The sequence below is a fragment of the Pinus tabuliformis genome, chromosome 3_2 (genome assembly GCF_031772625.1).
Source record: "Pinus tabuliformis cultivar Carrire ecotype Pingquan chromosome 3_2, CPIR1, whole genome shotgun sequence".
NCBI classification, from domain to species: domain Eukaryota; kingdom Viridiplantae; phylum Streptophyta; class Pinopsida; order Pinales; family Pinaceae; genus Pinus; species Pinus tabuliformis.
In genome coordinates this window covers 688,889,667-688,907,797 of record NC_142302.1, presented here as the reverse complement: position 1 = coordinate 688,907,797, position 18,131 = coordinate 688,889,667, and positions in this window count along the sequence as shown.

Here is an 18,131-nt window from a genome sequence, read left to right as displayed (position 1 = left end):
GAAGCACACCATTCTCATGTTTAATCCCACTAGCCTAGATGATGTATTAGTTCAGGCTACACATCTAGAAGCTAGAGGAAATAATGTGAACTCAAAGGTTGGGGGATCATCAAAACCCTCTGCAAGAAATAACATGGAAAAGAAGAAGCTAAAATGGATGGAGAGGAAGACAAATGTTGTACAAAAGGACAAACCTTCATGCAGTCATTGCAAGAAGGATGGACACGATAATGCAGACTAATGGTCCTCGCACCTGGAGCTGAAACCTAAGAAGTTCGGTGGTAAGAAGAAGAAGACTGCTGCTGCTATTCAGAAAGACTTGGGGTCAAACTCAGGTGATGAAACAACAGTCATAGCCACAGGTATAAAAGGTAAAAATTCTGAAGCATCTATAAGTAATTATGCACAATCTATTGATAATGAAGATAATGAGAGGAAAAGACATGAGCTTTTTCATATTAGAGTTATTTCCAAGCACCAAAAGATTGATACTTTATTTGATAGTGGATCACAAGTAAACTTGATTTTTGAAACAATTGTAAAGAAGTTGGGATTACTAACAACACCTCACAAGAAGCCATATCCATTAGGTTGGGTATGTGATAAAGCAAAGCTGAAAGTGACAAGACAATGTAAACTTAGGTTTGTTATTGGGTCAACATTTATAGATGAGGTTGAGTTAGATATAATTCCCTTGGATATATGTGGTATTGTTTTAGGAAGTCCTTACCTGTATGATAGAAAAGCCATTTTCTATAGGGCTGAAAATAAGTATCAACTCACTAAAGATAGAATAGAATATATTCTAGGAGCTCATAAACTCAAAAATAATTATTCTCTCATAAACTCAAGGTAGATGAAAAGAATTGTAAATTCATGCAAGCAATTTTTACTAATGGTTGTAAAGGAAAAGAACCTTGATAAAACCAAAATATTTGAAGGCTATGATGCTAAACAGAAATTTTATTTAGTTAAAGTTGTTTCACAATATGATATCCTATTTCAAGAACCTAAAGGTCTGCCACCCAAAAGGGAAATAGTACATGATATTCATTTGCAGCAAGATGCTCCATTACCTAACATCGGAATGTACAAGTTATCCACTTTAAAGAATGCAGAGATTAAGAAGCAGGTACAGGAGCTGCTAGATAAAGGGTTCATAAGACCAAGTACATCACCATGTGGATCTCCAATCATACTGGTGAGAAAGAAAGATGGTTCATGAAGGATGTGCATTGATTATAGAGCACTGAATAAAATAACGATCAAGAATCGTTATCCTCTTCCTCACATTGATGATCTATTAGATTAGTTGAAAGAAGCAGTTTACTTTTCCAAGTTAGACTTGCGTAGTGGCTATCATTAGGTCAGTGTTGCAGAACAAGATGCATGGAACACTACTTTCAAGACAAGGCAAGGGTTGTATGAATGGTTGGTTATTCCTTTTGGCTTAACTAATGCTTCTGCCAATTTCATGAGTTATGAATGATGTACTTAGACCTTTTATTTATGATTTTGTAATTGTATTTTTAGATGACATTCTTGTTTTCAGTAAAACATGGGAAGACCATTTCAAGCATGTAAAGCAGACTTTAGATGTTTTGAAAAGAGAAAATATCTATGTGAAGTTATCAAAATGTGAATTTGGAAAAACATCTTTAAATTATTTGGGTCATATTGTAGGGGGTGGTGAATTGAAGATAGATCACTCTAAGGTTGAAGTCATTGTGAACTGGCCTAAACCCAAATCTGCTACAAAAGTTAGGAGTTTCCTAGGAGCAGTACAATGTTGGAGAAATTTTATTGCTAACTTTACTTTGATTGCAGCTCCATTACATGCTTTAACAGGATTGAACAAGGTGTTTCAGTGGGGAGGCAAACAATAGAAAGCCTTCGACACCTTAAAAGAAAAAAACAGTACAACACCAATACTAGCACTGCTAGATCTTCAATGACCATTTGAGATTGAAACAGATGCCAGTGAATATGACTTGGGAGCAGTGTTGATGCAACACGGTAAACCCATATGCTATCATTCTGAGACATTTACTTCTACAGTAGTTAATTATCCCACATATGATAAAGAATTGTATGCATTAGTACAGAGTGTGAAAAAGTGGAAACATTACCTAATGGGCAAAGAAACAATCATACATACAGATCATCAACCACTTCAATATTTGCACTCACAAACTAAATTGCAGCAATCAAGACATTATAGGTGGATGGGTTTTCTACAGCAATTTCATCTTGTCATCAGATATAAGAATGGCATACACAATAACATTTTAGATATGCTATCAAGACCAATCATAAATGAATGTACTATACTTAAGCATAACTCAGTAATGCATGAAAGTTACATTGAACAATATGTTCAAGATGTAGATTTTAAAGATGTATATGCAACTTTAAGTCATGGAAATCAAGTAGAAGAATTGGATTATTATGTTAAGGACCAACTCTTATATCATTTGGGAAAGTTATGCATTCCATAAACTGAAAGAGTTAACATAATCTGAGAAACACATACTTCTCTCATATCAGGTCATTTTGGTGTAAGTAAAACAGTTGCACATTTGCAAAGGTTCTGTTATTGGCCAAGAATGCATGAAACAATTTCTATATATATTAAAGGGTGTACTATGTGTGCTAAAAGCAAGCCCAGTAATAGAAAATTAGGCTTCTACACCCCACTTCTAGTTCCTTCTCATCCTTGGGAAAGTGTTTCCATGGACTTTGTTGGGGGGTTGCCAAAATCTAGAAGAGGTCATGATTATTTATACGTTATAGTGGATAGGTTTAGCAAAATGTGTATTTTGATACCTTGTAACAAGCAAGTTACAACTGAACAAAGAGTGAAATGTTATTTTAGCATGTATGGGTCCATTTTGGGTTAACCACTTCTATTGTATCTGATCGAGATTCCCAATTTGTTGGGAAGTTTTGGTCAAGTCTATGGGATTTGATAGACACCAGATTGAAGAAGAGCACATAATCTCGTCCACAAATAGATGGTCAAATAGAGGTGGTCAACAGGACAGTGATCCATTTGCTCAGAAGCTATTGTAGCACGTATCCTAAGCTTTGGGATGAACATTTGTGTTATGTGCAACATGCTTACAATCGTGCCAAGCACTCTTCTACTCAAAGATTTCCTTTTGAGACTTGTTTTGGTTTTATACCAAAGTCTCCCTTGGATTTTGTCTTTGGTAAAGACATAGTAGTTAATGGACACAATGATGTGGACAGGGCAACCAAGTTCAATGAAAAGATCCAAGAAATTCACCACACAGTGCAAGAATAGCTAGAAAGAGGCCAGGCCATGTACAAGGCAAGGCATGACAAGCATCAAATTGAGCATAGTTCCAAGTTGGTGATCAAGTCTGGCTATACATCAGCAAAGAAAAAATTCAAGCTGAAGGTAAGAAGATGAAGCCAATAAGGTATGGGCCTTTCAAGATACTTGAGAAAATTGGTGAAAATGTTTTTCGCCTTGATTTTCCAGGTTATATGCATATCTATTCAATCATTAATGCAAAGAAATTGAGACTGTATGAACCCTCATTGATTGAAGATCCTGAAGAGCAAAGTCAGTTGCCTTCTATTGATGATTTGTTGCCTAAATATCCCAATGAGTTACGGGAAGACACAATTTTGGACAGGAAGGTGAGAACTACACAATGAGGGGATGTTGAGTACCTGAGAATTGGACTCAAAGGTTCAAAACCAAAAAGTGCACGATGGATAGAAATTAGACAAGTGAGGAAGATGTATCCTCACTCGATCAATACATAAAAGCCAACTTTTGGTGGTCCAAAATATTTTCAGTGGGAAGGCGTGATCCAAAATGGATCCTAAAACCCTCTAAGTCTTTATATACTTAAACACTATCGCAAAGGAAAAACCTTTACAAATAGCAGAAAGCACTATATCACAGGAAAAACATGAAGAAATGGTGAAAACAGAGTTAAGTGGAGGCTAAAACAACATTGCAGAGGAGTCGTCGGATCGGACAGATCAACGGTCTAGATCTAATCAGCATATCGCAATTGGAGGTGACCAGCAGAGTACATCAGAGGCATCCCTATGGAAATCATGATAGCGATCACCACGATTTAACGAGGACCATTGATCAAGTGTGTAGATCAATGACCTAGATTACATTGCAATATCTCATCGATAAAACATAAGGGAAGACTTACCGGGGGCCTGAAGACCATGCAATATGCGATTGGGATATACCGCATTGCAATATCGTGTCGTAGCGATACAAAGGAGTGGGGCTGATACAAACATGCGACGTCCAATAGCTGGACCTGAAAGGGTTTATGGATGCGAATATATATATGTGTGTGTGTGTGTGTGTGTGTGTGTGTGTGTGTGTGTGTGTTGAGTTTCGGTAAAAAGGGCTCTTTTATGTGTTTTCGCATTTTTGTTAAATAAATGAAATACAAAGGAAATGTCCTCGGAGCAATAAAATGGACCCAAAAGGATTATACATGCAGTTTTATCTTATTTGAGTTCCATAATGAGCGGGATTTCGGGTGGTCCTCAGGCGGTAAGTGGTATTGGAAGGGCTCCGCCCGATCCCATCCACTGTCTGACACATGGCTTAGCGCCAGAGAGAGAAAACCACCTTTTCGGATGGCTAATCTCCGTACGAATAAGCTACCCGAAATGAATATCAACCGTTGGATCAAAGATCACACAGAACAATGGTGGGCATGCGATAGCGACCTAGAGGCAGACCCAATAGGATTATAAGGTAGAATTAATATTATTTGAAGTCTAATAAGAGGCAACAATGAAAACTTTGAAATGAAAACTATAAACTCAAAACGGGAACTCTGACCAAAAAACCCCGAAAAAAAATGAAAAATAGTGCTAAAAAGGAAAAGTGTTTATACTGGAACGATGTTTTTTTTAGCGTCAATTTTGAACATGTTTTAAAAATGGCAGTGAAAATGATTTTTTTGGTGCAAAAATTGTGCAAAAAACACCTTGAAAATAAAAGGTGTTGATACTGGAATGATGGATTTTTTTAGGGTCAATTTTAAACATTTTTAAAAAATGTGAGTAAAACCAAATTTTTATGTGCAAAAATTGTGCAAAAAATGTCCTTAAAACAAAAAGTGTTGATCCTGGAATAACACTTCTTTTTTTCTAGGGTAAATTTTCAACATTTTGAAATAATGGTGTAAAAGGTTTTACTATGACTCCAAAAAACATTAAAATTTCAAAAGAATAATGGAACCATAAAATTAAACAACAAAACAAGCAACAAAACAAAAAAATGTTATAAAAAATAGCAAAACGTAAACAAAAATATATATTAAAAACAAAACATAAAATTAAAAATAGAAATCAATCATAAAAATGTAAAAATAAAAATTAAAAAAATAACCTATACAAGATAAGAATTAAAAAATAAAAAAACTTTACAGAAATAAATAATAAGAAAAACATATTAAAAAAAATAGCATTATTTTTAATCTAGTAAACCATAAAAAAAATTGAAAAAAAAAAACAAAATTTAAAAAAACTATAAAATTAAATAAAAATAGGAAAATTTTAAAAAACGATAACAAAAAAAAACTAGATTAAAAAAAAAAAAAAATAACAATTTTTTTTTTAAAAACTACTAAAATTAAGATTAAAAAAAAAATTAAAAGGAAAACCTAAAAAACCAAAAAATATGTTGAAATTAAAAAAAAAAAAAAACCCAAAAAATAATAAATTTTAAAAATATACATATTTTTAAATATATATATATATATATATATATATATATATATATATATATATATATATATATATAGATAGATAGATATACATATATTATATTTTAAAAAAATAATTTCAAATTTTATATTAAAAATTAAAAACTTAAATTTAAAATTTGGAGTTGACATTCATATAAAATTTCAATTTAAAAAAAAAATAAAAATTAAAAAAAGATAAATATATTTTTGATTTTTTTTAAAATAACATTTAACATATTTAAAAAATATATTTTTACAAATATATATAAAATTTTAAAAAATATTTAAAATTGAAATGAAAAAAAAAATACAATTAACTTAGTTAACAAAATCTATTTTTTATTTAAAAGAAAACAATTTTATCGGCCATTGCCTAGCTTGGGGCAGTAGATATGCGTGCAGCTCTGCCACCTAGGGCTACGCCCCCACGAGCAACCATTCTGTGGCTATCTGATTCCGAGAATCGAATAGCCACTCCCATGGGCAGCCGGGTCGTGGGTATCCGATTCTTGGAATTGGATAGCCACTGCCCAGCCGCCTGTGGGGGTGGCTATCTGATTCTTGGAATTAGATAGCCACCACCCGGCTATGTAGCTCTGCTGCACAGGGCCGTGCCCCCATGGGCAGTCGGGCGGTGGCTATCCGTTTCCAAGAACTGAATAGCCACCCCCATTGGTGGCCAAGCAGTGGCTATCCAATTCCGAGAATCGGATAGCCACCACCACGGGCGGCTGGGCGGTGGCTATCTGCTTCCGAGAATCAGATAGCCACCCCCACAGGCGGCTGGATGGTGGCTGTCTAATTCTCGGAATCAGATAACCACTGCCAGGCCACCCATGGGGGAGGCTATCTGATTCTCGGAATTAGATAGCCACCACCCAGTCACCAGTGGGGGCACGGCCCTGAGCTGTGGAGCTACGTGCATACATGTTTCTTAAGGTTTTAATCGTAAATATATGTTTCTTTTTTAATGGTTTTTAGAAAAAATCCAAAATATATATATTTTTTAAAATTTAAAATGTTTAGTTTTTTTTTCTTTTTCTTTAATTTTAATATATATATATATATATATATATATAATTTTAATTGTTCTTTGTTTTTTGTTTTTCGTTTTTTTTTTATTTGAGTGTATTTTTGTTTTTGTTTTTTGTTTTTTTTTAAATCTTGATTTTAATAGTTTTTTTAGATTTTTATTGGCTTTTTCTTTTTAATTATCTAGTTTGTTTTTTTTTTTTTTTTTTCCTTTTGTCTTTTATATATATATTTTTATATTTTTTTTTTTATGTCAAAAAAATTTGACATAAAAAATTTTAAAGGGTAAAAAAATGTACCATTTAAAAAAAATATCCACACTTAATACATTAAAAAATTTAAAATGTGAAAAATTGTTAAATTTAGAAAATAATTATTTACATTTCATACATTAGAAAATTTAAAGTAAAATAATAGGCCTTTTAAAAAAAGGGCCTGATGCATAATCACCACTTTTTAAAATCAACATGCAAATCACTAACATTGTAAAGTGTAATGTACATAAAGAATTTAAAGTACCAAAAACTACGCTCTAAAAAAATATGTGTGTTCTGCATCTCCCCTTTTCAAAATCGGGTCACTTTCTGGCTATCTTTACTAAATGGGTAACAATATCAGTTCTCATTTCAAAGTTTACATTGTTAGGCATTTAGGCAGTTTTTTCAGTGTTTTCTTTGTATTTCTCTATGTAGATAGAGAAATGAAATTTTTGGGATTTCAATGTGCCAATGGTCCTTTCCGTTGCAAAATAAGTGGCCACCGTAACTAAAGGCTTTTCACAATGATTGTTTAACGCTCAGAGGGGATTTGAACAGATCGAGTCCAGGAGCCAGAGAGCCGAAAGGGAAAATGAACAGACAAGCACCGATAGGCTTAAAAGCCAGTCAGTGGCAGAGACAGGGTAGGCAATGCTGAGACACAGAGAAAACAGAGACAGAGAGTGAGAGGGAGAGTCTGTGTACTCAGAAAGACTTGAGGGATTCAAGAAAAACCTTGTTGTTTGTTCCTGTTGTGTTGAGACTCAATTTGAGCTCACATTTGTAAAAACTCTACTCTTGAAGACATAATAGAGAGGTCACCACTGAAAGCTGGACCAGGATACATAGCCCAAGAGTTTTCGGTGAACTCCTTGATTATTTGTTGTGTTATGTGTGTGTGTCTGTTATGTTTCTCTAACTGCTCATTGCCTATATTATTCGCAATTTCTTCAATCCCTTGCACTAAGTAATATAGGAAATTCCTACACATGAGTCTGTAATACCTTAATATTAATCTAAGATCTCATTTTCAGATCATAATATATGCCAAAAATTATGATAGAGTCAATAAATCAACTCCTAGCATATAGTAAGCACATGAAAAATGATATGGTTAACATAAATCTTCTTCCAAGTAATCATAAACATAGTATTTTTGGATTGTGATTGTAGATCCTTCTATTCATCCTCCCATGGGAGAGATGAGGTAGAGGTTGCAATCATAGGATTTTTTTGGCTTATTTTCTAATGGAATTAAAGAAACTAATAAGTACTCTGAACCAAAAGAAGATGCAAGTACATAGGAGGGACCTAAGCCACTAGGGTTGGGCCCAATCCCAAGAGCCTTAGCCCTTTAAAACTAACTTAGTGATGAACCAATAAGCATATTCTCATTATCATTGCATCAATGTCTAGTACATCATATGATAGTGAAAAATAACATCTCCAAATACTTGAGCTCAATAGCTACCTAGATGAAAATAAAACTCGAATACTAATGAGCTCTTTTAAATGTTTATTTATACAAGAGGGTGTTGTCTCCCATAACTCAAGATTGGTGGAAGTTGATCTTCATTAACTACACTTTCCTGGCTGCCAATGACATCATCTTGCTTGGATCCCAATAACCTCGAGCTAATGGAAGAGAGTGTGTGGTGATCTTGGGATGTTTAAAGGAGTTAAGGAGGTGGACAGCCTCCTAGAATCTCTCTCTATTGTCTAATCTGAGCCCCTATATGTAAACTATCTAAAAAATGCTCCATTTCCTGCAATTAAACAAATTAGGCCACATGACATAGCAAAACAACTTTAACCCCTCTCACTAAGCATAATATAACAAAAATTCTAAATAAATGTGAGAAAGGAATAGTTCTAAAGTTGTAGGATGCCATTATCACTGTTATAATGTTTATGAGCCTCATCATCACCCTCTACTGAAACTAGTACTCATCCTCTGAGTAACTCTTTCAACTATGCCCATTTCCTCCATGGCCCTGGTGGCCTCCCTGCCATGCCAGGGTTCCTTAGATGGTGTGCCTTCTTGGGGATAGAAACCTCCATTCGTTTCTATCTTTGTCCACTGCTTCTGCTCTTTTGCTTCATTTATTCATTCCTGTAGGCCTAACAACAAGGGTGAACTGAGATTGAGTCCTATCCACTTAAATTTTAATCTTTCCATGATCCTCTTGTACATGGGTGTCCTCTCCAATGCATTCCTCGGCCTTTTAGGGGAGTGATATTATTAGATCTAGAGGTTGTGGGGTAAGGCAATCCATCTCCTCTAGAAGGCTTGTTGGATTTTTGTTACCAAAAACATGAATGTGCCTTCAAATGTGAGATGGCTAGTTCTTGGTTGGCAAGGTATTTGGGTGCTAGGTGCACATCATTAGAGATTATTTTATGATTTCTAAAGAAAACTATTTGGATCATTAGCTTTGATCTAGGGGTGATTTTAGGGGCGAATGTCCGCCCTTTGGTGAAATTAAGGGGTTTTAAATTTTTAGTGGGCGATTATTTTGTATCATAGTACATTTTTACAAATCACCTCAAATAGCCCACCTTCTTTTAAGGGAGAGGGTAAAAACGGTAAATTTAGCCCTTGAAATTAGGAGTTACAACTTTCCATTCGCCCATTTTCAAGAATAGGTTTTATTTAAGTGAATCCTATGGGCCAAACGCCCAAATACCATATTTATAAAAGAGGTATGGTAAATTAATAAAAATATAAATAAATGAGAAGTATGGTAAATAATTAAAACATTTTTTATATTTACTCCATAAGTCACTTTATATACATGCGAGGGTGTAAACAAATAAAAATATAAGTAAAGTGGAGGTATGGTAAATAAATAAAACGTTTTTTTATACTTACTCAAAAGGTATGGTAAATAAATAAAAATATAAATAAACTAGATGCACGGTAAATAAATAAAACCTCTTTTTATTTAGTCCATAACCCTCGTTCTATTTATGAAGGCTCAAGAAAGAGGTTTTATTTAAGTGAATCCTATGGGCCAAATACCATATTTGTAAAAGAGGTATGGTAAATTAATAAAAATATAAATAAACGATAGGTATGGTAAACAAATAAAACATTTTTTTTATATTTACTCCATAAGTCACCTTATATTTACGAACACTCAAAAAATGCATTATATTTAGGTGAAACCTATGGGAAAAATACTATGGGACAAATACCATGGACTAGATTGTTTTTAATACCATGCAAAAAAACATTATTAACCCTAATATTAGTATTAATAAAAATAAAAATGGCACATGGTATTGACCCATGGTATTTACCAAAATGGCACATGGTATTGACCCATGGTATTCACCAAAATGGCACATGGTATTGACCCATGGTATTCACCAAAATGGCACATGGTATTGACCCATGGTATTCACCTGGAATGTAGCCTATTTAAATGGGGGAATTAAACCAGCATAGATCCATCTTTACTCTGGATCTACTAACCCCCCCCGAGAGGTATCAAATATCGCGATATGCAAACTAGCATAGAGTGAATCCGATCAAGAGTAAAAATGGATGTTGTAATTTAATGTATGTTAAACATTTTAGCTTGGTTAAAATAAAAAATAAAATAAAAATCAACTATTAATTTTATTAATTTTTATAAATTACTAATAGTAATTTTTAAGCTCCAGGTTTATAATAACCCATGGTATTGACCCATGGTAATACCATGGTATTCATGTGAGCATAGACTATTTAAAGGGGAAATTCTATCATCTTAGATCCATCTTAATTCTGGGTCTACCAAGTGCTCAGAGAGATAAATAGATTTCATCCCCCTAAGAGTGGTAGATGTGGAGTTAAGATGGATATAGGTTGGTTTTTATGATAATGAAGATATTAAATAGACTTAGGAAATTATATTGTAAAAACATCTTAAGGTGAATGGTTAAAGCATAGACATTGGACAAGTATATTTGTATACTTCTGTTTTAAACTGAAACAAATCCAGAGCTAAAAGGAATGGATTGATTACACTAGTCATCCTTCTATAACTTTCCAACATATTTTGGAGTAAACAGATTGTAATTTGGGTAATTTTTCTAATTGCAAACAGGAACATACTTGTGTATTGGCAGGGTGGTTACGAGTTCCCTAGAAGTGATGAATTTGAATTTTTCTTGGTTTTATATATAGGATTAGGTTTTTTCTCATGCTTTCTGTGAATGGCACGGATGAATTTTATCCTACACCTACTAGGTTATCAATATGTAATTTCGGTAATTTTGATTTCAAAAGATAATTTTAAAGAAATGCAATGATTTCATTTGTGTATTCAATAAACACAAGATTTTATAATTGAGTAAAATATTCGCCATGCCTGGTGAGAGATTCACCAAAAATTATATATACATATCATATTATTGATAAAATCGCCTTCCATTTTTCCTATATACCATGGAGATTCACCCATTTATTATACATGTAAATTTAGGGGGGGTTCTTAAAATTTTCCCTGCTTTGATCTAATATATAATGGTTCATTTTCTTCCTTTTCCATGGCTCTCTTTACTTCCTTAGCTCTTGCCTCCTCATGAGTCATCTAGGATGGTAAGAACATCAACTTTGTATCCCCGTATATTGAATTGGGATCCCAAATATTCATATCATTCAAAGTGAGGTTATGAATGTAAAACTCAGCCAATTTTTCTTTGTCCTCCATGCTAGCTTGGTTACAAATTTTAATGAATTGTTTGTAATATTGAAATGGCATGGACCCATGTTATGCTCAGGTTTTGATTTGGAATTGTAACCACCACTCTTTGTGAAAGAGTGCATAAGACTTGGATGGTTTCCTGTACTGTAATGCCTCTATGAAGAGGCTTTCCATAGTGGGAAGTTGGATTTCCTTCTCCTGCAGCCTCTCCCTAAACCACATATTTTTTTCTTGTAGCTACTCCATTATAGACTCCCTCACTGTCAACTCACATGATTATTTTCCCATTTCAATAACCTTTTATTGTATGAGTCCCACAACCTCCACCTTCTTAGAATTAGCAATTTGCATCCACCTATGGGTTCTTCCTCTTTTTCTTCTAGTTCATAAAAATTGGGACTGCAAAGTTTTGGGGAATAATTCTCCCTCCTTCAATGAATTTATAATAGGAGCTTAGGCTAGATTGTGGGATAGGCTCCTAGAGCTTTGGGAAGTCCTTCTCAAATGTTTTTGGGGAGGTTTCTACCTCCTGTAGTTGTTGTGTCACATTTTCCCCCTCCTGTTGCTCATTTTACACCTCTTGTATCATCCTCTGCCCCTCCTCTAGTACACTCTAACCCTCCTCTAGCACACTCTATTTTTCCTGTAGCATATTATGCCCCTCATGTATATTCCCAATTTCTTCTTGTGCGAGGGTGGTTAGTGTCTTGGTTTGTTTGAAAGAGGTTGATTTGGTGGTCGGCATGCTTACAAACACTATAGGAGTCTTTGTTATGGTTCTTGGGGAGGTGACCTCTTTGATTTTTCTTTTAGTGGGTTCCACCTCCTCTTCATTACTTGGGGACTCTTCAATTGTGATAGGGTCCTTTGTGGGAGTTTGTGGCCTCCCTTGCTTCATCCTAGTGCTTTTCCTGGTCATAAAATATAGGGGGGATTGCCTTTGTCACTTCCTTTTGAGCTGGGTGCTCAAGGTAGCTAAAGTTGTAGCTACCTCTTCTTCAATGGGTCTTGGAGACAAACATTTTTTATTTGGGGGTATATTTGTTTCTCTGGGCTCAGTAGTATTCTTAGGACTTGATTTTTCTTCTTTCTACCCCTCTTATTTTTCATCTTGTTCTCCTCCTACCTCTGCCTCTAGTTCTTCCACTCTCCTTTCTACTTTTGTTTCTCTTTCTTCTTCTTCTTCTGACCCTACTGCTTCTTCCGCTTTTGTCCTTGCCCCTTCTTCTTCTTCCTCTATTTTTCCTTCTTTCCCTCCAACACTAGAGACTGACATCTCACCTAATATGAGGATTTGTGCTTCAATGAAGGTTTTTGTATCCATGTCTAAAATTTTTAACCAAAGTATAGGGATTATTAATTTTCTCAAGGCATTCACCACTATCAGTTTAATGAGGCCATGCTTGCCTAGGTGTTGGTGTTTTCCCTCTCTCACTTTTTGACTCATTTCCCTCATGGACTATAGGATAAAGTATGAAACACAAAGCCTTTGAGCAAGAGGTAATTCTGCCTAGAACCTAAGTTCGTGAAGTAGTCTAAAGTGGTAGGCATATACCGCACTCATTCTTTCCTCACAAGAGATGTATTTCAGAACATGGTAGGCCACCTCATCTATGGGATAAGGTAGGCTTTCCCCCAGAACTCCATTCTTGTCCTCAAGAGGATTTTCATTGGCTGTGAAGAAATTCTTTTTCGTAGTGACACTGGTACCGTTGTCTTCTCTGCTACATTTGATCCCTAACGGTAGGGTTGTCACTCTACTAATTATTTTAGGGTTAAGTGAGATAGCTAGCCCCCTCACCAAAATGGTGGCACCGTCCTCTGCATGTTAGTTCAGAGCCATGAAAAATTCAAAGGAAAGCTCATCATCATTCCCTTTCAATAACTTGAAAAATCCTAGCAACTCGTGTCTTCTAAAAATTTCCACCATAGGAGGGTGCAGGTGCATTCTCTTGGTGTGTCAGGGCTCCCTTCTATTAAATCCTCCTCCCATATTTTCTCTATGTTTTTAGCTAAGTGAAGTAGAGATACCTCCTCAATAACTTTAGTGTGCAATTCAGTGGTAGCAGTGAGTTAAAATTCCTTCTTGATGAGAATTTCCTACATCACCATTACTCTACTACCCGAAAAGTATTTTTAATTTCACAATTAGGTTGTTATTGCATGTAGAATTTGAAGTGAAATTTTCATGCAATATTATGATTGGATGAAGGAGGTGGTGGAACTTAATTTTTATCAAGTCGTCTGGGATGAAGGTGGTAATTTGAATACCAAATCAAACCTTTGTGGCTATCCCCCACCCTCTCAATCTTTCTGTAGGAATTTCTTGGCCCTCTTATAGCAGTTGTAAGATTTCCTATAGCCCCTTCTTGTAGAAATTACATAATTGGTTTCTACACTCCTCGATGGCACCTCCATCTCATCTCCTCAAATGTTTTTCAAATGAGTGATTGTGCAAAAGAACTCGAGTTAGAGTACATAATATTCCATTTTTGGCTTAGCCTTGGAGCATTGTGGTGATCTTACAATCACATGGGGTTTCCCCTTATGGACTGTTGTCCCCACTCGAAGTGACTATTTCCTCTTTCCTCATAATCACCTCCCACTATCTATGATCCCAACTCAACTAATGTGACATATCTATGTTGCATGAGTTCTTACCATCATTTTTAGTTTACTAGCCAAGGGTGGCCAAGTTAATTGTCCACCTCCATCTTGTCTCGACATTTACATATTTTTGTTATTCAGACATAGGGATGGGGTGATAATTTTCCATACCTATGCCTACCTCATGATCAGACTAATGCATGGATTTTCATGTTGGAGGTAGACTGCATCATTGGCATCAAGGGAGTTGACTTTCTGGCTTATTTCCTATGTATTTCTCAATTTCTCCTGATGATATTTGAATGTTGTGTTTGTTGTCAGTGCATGTACCTTGCTAATGTCCAAGCCACTACTTCTGGTGGAGAGTCCTTCTGGGAGTGATATGACTACTTCAAAGTGGTCACATAACTTCCTATCATCCCCCTACTGATGAGAAAAAGTCAATATCATTTCTTTTTGTGTTGTGTGCACAGGTTCTACAGGAGGAGGTTTTATTCCTGTAGCAGTCGTCTCCTTTTTCCTTTGGGGTCTTCAATCTGCATGTAGGTGATTGGATAATTTCTAGCAAGTATGGAGGAAAATAATCGGACCATGAGGAAATAGTGTAGACCTATAGAAATGAAGATAATGGCCTCTATGAATTTTTCCAAATTTTTAACAGGGGTAAGATAGAGTGGAGGAATTTTAGTGGAATTTTTTTTTTTTTTTTTGTTCCTATTGTTGTTGTTTTTTCTTTTTTTCTTTTTTCTTTTTTAATTTATGAAATTGGATCGATAAGTGATAGATGGATGGTGTACCTTCATGGGGGAACCTTATTCATCATTTTCAAGGTCATGATGTGTTGTCCTTTTCCTCATATATCCCTCCTATAACTTTTTAGAACCCTCTTGTAGCACTACAGGACCTTCCTGTAGCATTTACAGTTCCTTCATATACCAGTCCAGAGAGGGGGTGAAACTTGATTCTTAGCTTAATGGGATAGTGGAGAGGGGTGATCACATGAGTGTGGATGATGGATAGGAAGTGGATGAATGAAGGAGTTAATGGAATATTGAGATTTTTTTCCCTATATCCATGGAATCTGCCATTGTCTTTAATCATGCAAAATCACAAAAAAAAATAGCAGACATGGTGTAGATCCATTTCTTGTGATTTTTTGAGTTTTTTTTTCTCTTTTTTTTTTAGGCACGCAGGATACCTCAAAGGAGGTTTTCAACCTGTATGCCTTCCGTAGGTGCCTCAACAGAGGTTTTCGACCCAAGAGTTGGCCTCATATGTCTCATAAACGTTTTCATCAGGGCCTTTTATTTTCTTTTTTCTTTTTCTTTTTTTAAACAAAAAAGTCTAGAAATGTTGTGGACTGGAAGCTATGACACTTTCAATCACATTGACTTCTATGCTGATTGCACTGATGAATTCTTCCTTAGACATAGGTTTTTTATATACCTTTAGCTTATAGCCATTAACAAGCAAGGGAATCCCCTCCTCATCAATGGTCCTAATTTGAATAGCTCCATTGTCATGACATTTTTCTATCAGGTATGGGCCTAACCATCTTGTCATCAATTTTCCTTTCAAATATTTGAACCTAGAATCATATAATTATGCCCAATCCCCTTCTTGAAAGGCATCTTCCTTCATATGCCTATAATGCCAGACCTTCCTTTTAATTTTATAACTTCAATGCATAAGAGGGAATGCATTCTAAACTCATCCAAGACATTCAATTGGAGAAACCTCTTTTTTTATGCTTTGGTGACATCTATGTCCAATTGGGCTTCCATTCTCAAAGTATTATACTCAAACTAAATAGAAAGCAAAGCTTTCTTTCCATAGACTAGGTCATATGGAGAGAATCCAGTAGTTTTCTTCCAAGTGGTGTTATAGGCCAAGTGGCCTCCCCTAATCTATCTGACCAATCTTTCCTACTGTTTCTCACCACCTTGGTGAGGATACTCTCCAATTCCCTACCTCTAACCTCTACTTGCCCATTTTCCTAAGGGTGATAGGCAATAGATGTTTTTTGTTTGATATGGTGCTGCCTTAGAATATTCTCAATCAGATGTTATGTGAATTGAGCTCCCTGATCAATGACTATGCCCCTGGGGTACCCAAAATTGTATAATATATTTTCCCTTAAGAACTCAACCACTTTCTCGTTTGTTGCTTCTTTGATACCTTTGTCTCATCCCACTTTTTCAGGTAATCAGTGAACACAATGATGTACTTTTTCTACCTTGATGTTGGATCAATTGACCCAATGAAATACAAGCCCCACTTGTCAAATAGCTCTAAGGCCATGTGAGGTTGTAGAGGCATTTCATCCATGGTATTCAGTTTTCCCATCATCTGGCACTGATCAAATATGTTGGTATACCTTCTTACATATTGGTGGAGAGTGGGCCAATAATAGCCAACTTGTAGAGCTTTGAAAGTTGTTCTCTTAGCAGCAAAATGACTTCCACAAGGCCCATAATGACAGGCTGAGAGGATGTCAAAGAATTCCTATTCCCTGACACATCTTCTTAAGATATGATTTGGTCACATCTTGAAGATATCTCCCACAATCCAAGTGAAAGGCACACTTTTACTTACAATTATGCCCTTCTCCCTAGACGACAGATTTGGAGGAAATCTTGCAGCAACTAGGTAGTTGGCTATGTCAGAAAACCATGGAAAGAGCACTGAGATAGGAAAGAGGTTCTCATCTAGAATCTTATCATCGATCATCGCTTTATCACCTACAGTTAAAGAAAGTCTAAAAGAAAAAGTTGCAACTACATTTTCTTTTCTTGGATTATCAATGATAGTTAAATCAAACTGATGTAACAGTAGTAACCATATCATGATTCTAGCATTTACATCAGGCTTATTCATAAAAAATTTAATAGCTGCATGGTTAGTATGCACAAAATTTTGGTACCCAGTGATATACTGTCTAAATTTGTTTAAGGTGTGTACAATAACTAAGACTTCTTTCTCAGTTACAGTGTAGTTCGATTCAGCCTTAGACAAATTTTTACTAATGAAATAAATGGCATAGGTAACTTATCATATATTTGTCCCAATTCTACCCTCACAACTTTGTTAGATGAATCATCATGGATATGGAAAGGCCGAGCCCAATTTGGACCCCTAAGTATAGGTGCAGTGGTTCATTTATCTTTCAAAATCTCAAAGGCCTATTGGCAACTATTTCTCCAATAGAATTATGACTCTTTGGCCAGCAACCCAATCTTGTTTGGGTCCACTTGTATTTCATCCTGAGATATTAAATGGCCAAGGATAGTCCCTTCATTCATTAAGAATTCACATTTCTCAAGACTAAGAGAGAGGTTCATTTCAATGTGTTTCCTTGAGACTTTTCCGATTTCGAGAGAGCGTCTAGGAGGTCACACCCATAGGGAGTGAAATCATCCATGTAGATCTCCACAGAGTCATGGACAAGCTCAACAAAGATGCTTAGAACTTCCCTTTAAAAAGTGACAGGGGCATTGCATAGGCGAAAAGGGATGACCCCGACAAGCAAAGTTAGCCCAAGGAAATGTGAATGTAGTTTCTTCTTGAGCCTTAGGGATGACCTGGATCCGACTATAACCAATGAGTTCATCGTGGAAAGAGAAGAAATACTTGCCTACAAGACCATATAAAACTTGATCAATAAAAGGAAAAGGGAAATGGTATTTCTTGGTGGATTTGTTGAATTCTCTCTAATCTACATAGATCCTCCACTTCCCATTCTACTTTGGGACCAAAAATAGAGGGGACGCCCACTC